The sequence below is a fragment of the Lathyrus oleraceus genome, chromosome 1 (assembly GCF_024323335.1).
Source record: "Lathyrus oleraceus cultivar Zhongwan6 chromosome 1, CAAS_Psat_ZW6_1.0, whole genome shotgun sequence".
Taxonomy (NCBI): domain Eukaryota; kingdom Viridiplantae; phylum Streptophyta; class Magnoliopsida; order Fabales; family Fabaceae; genus Lathyrus; species Lathyrus oleraceus.
Genome location: NC_066579.1, coordinates 306,514,662 through 306,519,189, shown reverse-complemented (window position 1 = coordinate 306,519,189; position 4,528 = coordinate 306,514,662). Strand labels below are relative to the sequence as shown.

At 34.0% G+C, this 4,528-nt stretch overlaps 1 long non-coding RNA gene across 1 annotated transcript; it reads left to right on the top strand.

The window, feature by feature from the left end:
• The first annotated feature begins 2,466 nt into the window (after positions 1-2,466).
• Positions 2,467-4,291, top strand: LOC127132145 (uncharacterized). Its single transcript, XR_007806625.1, has 3 exons — positions 2,467-2,839; positions 3,478-3,560; positions 4,111-4,291. It is a non-coding gene; the product is annotated as an uncharacterized LOC127132145 (long non-coding RNA).
• The last annotated feature ends 237 nt before the right edge of the window (positions 4,292-4,528 follow it).

Sequence of the window (4,528 nt, the reverse complement as noted above, 5' to 3'; positions counted from 1 at the left end):
TCAGGGTATCTTGTGTGACTTCCTCAATAAGTTTATTCACTAATTGGTCAAAGATCTCAAGGTATACTCCATTATACTTAATCTTATGCACATATGATTCTCCATGAGCCCCAAATATCAAAGTAACTTCAAGTTTTTAAAATGGTTCAAGGAGGTTGACTAGAAAAGTCAATTGGTCAAATCTAGGGTTCCCTAGACCCTATCTCCTACAATTTTCATCATATGAAAATGATTCCAAGAGAAAAGTTACTCTTTATAACATTCCAAACAACTTTCATGTTGACATCAAAAGCTATATTTTCTTGGAAAGTCATTTTGTATGATGAAAGATTATAGGTCATTTTGTTTGTGCCCTAGATGGAAGGTCAACTTACAAGAACCATAACTTGCTCATTTTTATTATATGAAGACCATCCAAGTTTCATGATTAATTTAAAGATTTCCTCTCCAACATTTACTCTTTGATAAATGTCAAAATCTACTTGCAAGGGCATGTGCCAAGAGGAAAAAGTTTAGGTCATTTTGGGTCATCATCATTGAATAAGCAATTTTCCTCAACTTCTAAAATCCATAACTCCCTCATGCAAGATTAAAATGGTGTCAAATATGTGACCAAATTGAACAGGAATGAAATAGGTACAACTTTGGTGAAGAAACCATTTTCATTTGGAGCTTATAGCAAAAGTTATTCAAGATGGAAAAAGTGATCATTTGACTTTATACTTAGAAATTTTTCAACTATGTTTGATTTCTCCAACTTCCACCTCAAAATTCATCATGATCCAAGATCAAAATGGAAAAGTCTTCAACAACAGAGTTGTTCCCTTTCATGTCGCCTTTCCAAAGAGTCAAATTTTTTGGCATTTGGAGCATTTTTGAAGGACTCGCGCATGGGTGTAATGCATGGTCTCATTTGGTAAGTTCAATGTCCAATTTCCATTTCACTAATGCATGATCCCATGTTATCATTTCAGGTTGATTAGCACTTGATTATGGACCTTTTGGCATCATTTAATGGGCCTATCACATGCCCATGCAACCATGAGTTTCTATTTTTGGCCAAAGTTTGAAAGTGTGTGGAAAGAATTTGAAAAGCCTATAAATACATTGCCTAAGGCTCATGGCATACAATTCTAATCGTAATTTTAATTATTTTTGAGTTTATTCACAAAAATGGATTTAGTCTTACTAAACAAAGAAAATAAAGGGGAAAAGAAAACCCTATAAGGTTAAGAGCTTGATCTTCAGTATGCGTCCCATATCCGTTTAGAAATACTTGTCAATTATTCGATTTAAATTACACTAAAGTCTATGAGTAGAGCTGAACACTCTGAGAAACTGGGTCATTTGTCCCGTACCCAAAGATATTCAGAATAAGGATAGGAATTCTCCCTCTCGTACCTTCTCTACTACTTAAGGCTCATGACGTGCAATTTGTATCATAACTGACAAGTGTTGAAGTTGAACCTTTGTAGTGCTTGAACATCAATCCAGTCAGTCTGTAATGTCTGACTTGTATTGACTTGAAGTCTTGAACTTGTTGATAGCTTGTGATCCAGTGCATCCAGTATAGGAAAATGGTCTTATCAAGTTATCATGAGACTTTTGATTACTTGAATGGACATAGGAAATGAGCAAAGTCAAAGGATTTAATTGATCAAAGCAAACTTTGATCAACTGAATCAATCGGGAAAAATTAGTTGAAAATTCATGCACAAAGAAAAAAAACTAGCAAAACCCTAGGGATTAAATCCTAAACACCTAAGTCTAAGGGAACATGCCATTATTAAGGTACAATTCAATAAGAGAAATTAACATCAAAGTTCTAACAAGTAAACAATTGATTAAAAGATCATTTTACCCTAAAAATTATGATCAAGATTAATTCTAATCAATAAAATTTCTAAATCAAGAATTAAAATTATAAAACATGAAAGAATTAAGATTAAATCGCCTCATATAATCAACAATCATCATATGCAATTAACAATCTAAACCTATAGTAAGAACTAAGATAATATCACATTTTTCTATTCATTTTTCAATAATCAATCAAGAATCTAACCAGATCAATTAATTCTACTTACAACTAATCACGTTAAAAAATCTATTTAAACCATCAATTTAATTCCTATATCATCATGCACAATTATTGAAAAAGAATAGAAAAATAAAAGGAACAAAAATATTAAAATAAAATACCAAAATAAAGTCAAATAGAGGGGTATGAAACAATTGAACAGGGGTGTAATTAACATAGGCCCAAGCCAAGGCCCAAATTTAAGTCAGCTAAAGGAACATGGGTGAAATGGTTGTGGGAGGTGTAGTTAGCACAAAATTGGGCCAAAAGCCCAAGGTTTCAATGCAACATTGAAGGTTGAAGTGAAAGGGATTGGATGAGTGACTCTACAAACCACGTGACACGGGGAACACACTAAAAACGTTCTTCACGTGTTACAATTCAAAATTAAAATTTCAAAATGTGAACCAGAGTAACTTCTCCCTCCATTGAACTCAGTCCTCCTCCGACACACCGAAGGTCGCCTCCGGCGGTGGCGGAGCTTCAGTGTCCAAAATGTTTACATCATCTTCCTCAACCTTTCCATCTGAATCTGAATATCATGTTCAAATACCCTAATTCCTCCTCACAAATTTGAATCGTGACAACGAATTGAAGAACCTTAAATCTAAGAAGTAAAATTAAATCCCTCTCTTCCAGAATCAAAGCACTAGAAGTTAGGGCTTTGATTCCCCTAACCTACTTCTACATTTCCGTAACTCGTATAAAATGAAATGATGAAGAAATAAAGTAACTCACCAGATAAGCTTCGAAAATCAGGTAAGACTTTCTGTACTTTCGAATCCTCTTCTACTGTTTGATTCTTCCTCGTCTAAAGATCCTTATTCTTCTTCTGAAATGTGTGTTTGAGATTGCGTGATGAGATTTCGAGAGGGAGAGTGTGGTTCGTGAGAAGCAAAAGTTGCAGAGAGATGAATTTGTTAGAGAGTGATGATGAATGATCTGGGTTTGAAATGAATGATGATCCATGAATTAATGAGTGAGGTTGTGAACTTATAATGTGTGTATTAAGAGAGCAATTCAACGGTGTTAAAATGATTGAAGGGGAAAGTTGTTGGATGTGATCACAGAGTTAAACTATTAATTAGATCTGTTAGATTAGTTAGTTTTTATTAGGTTATTTACAAATGGAATGAATCAGTTACAGTGGAAAATGAGTGAGTGAAAAATACGAGTTAGTTTAATTGAAATGAGTCTTTTAATCTTCTGTTAAATGTGAGTTAATTGAAAATGTTAGGTTGATGTTAGTTTCCATGTGTTATATTGAATGCTTAGATCGATTTCACTTGATGCTTAATTGGTCTGCTTGATGTGAAATTTTGGTCTGCTCGATTTGCTTGTTAGGTGCCTTGACTTGTTGATGTGAATTGTTGTGTTGATGCAATGACTTTTTGCAGGGTTATGGCCTGACTGGCTGAAACAGGAGGTGAATGCTGGCCTGCTTGATGTGGATGCTAGGTTTGATGTTCAATTGGTGCAGGTCAGTCATGGTTGTGTGAGTGTGGAAGGTGTAATATATGTCATGATGTTTGTGTTATGCTCGTGGCTGTTGTTGGATGATACATGGCCATGTATGGTTTGAAAGATTTTAGTTGTCATGTTATGGCCTTTTGCTCACGGTGATGTATGATCTATTTGTATTGGCTTTGGTTTTAGGTTATTGAACTTGGATTATGTAATGTTTGTAATGGTCATGTTGTTATGTATGATTATGGTATAGGCTTGTGATGGTCATGTATGATTCATGTTGTCTTAATGGTTACATGCTAATGCTTATTTAAGTTTTGGTCTTGAATGCATATAATGAATATGTTTGGAAATTCTTAAAATGGTCATGGCTAGGCTAGGTTTGAAATGGTAATGGTCTCGTGTTTGTCATGTGTTGAAATGTATGCTTGATTTTGCTTAAGTTGGTTTGAAATTGCCTTGACATGTTATGGTTTTGAAATGAACATGTGTTTGAACATGGTTGGAAATGGACATGTTGAAATGCCTTAAGTGACATGTGGTTTTGGATTTTGTTTTTTTAGGTGATGGACAATGCAAATATGATCCTAACTTGAAGACCAATGAAATTAGGACTTGGGGATTTTGAAATGATGAGTTGACTTTGGTCAACTGGTTGACCAAAAAGTCAATAGTTGACCAAAAGTCAACTTATGCAAAAATTGTGTACTTTTGTAATCTTTTTAAATGTGATGTATGGACTATTTAATACAATGAATGAAATGTATTTTCTTTAATTAAGAGTTTTCTAATGACATAATGAAACAATAGGATTCAATTGACCATCTTCTTTCAATGAAACCAAATGAAAACAAGTGCTTTGAGTGAATGAAATTGAAACTCAATGATCATGAAATTATTTGACCAAATAGACAATATGTTCTTGGACCAATTGACTTTAAATGAACCTTGACACATAACGAGACCAGTGAATGAGAATGG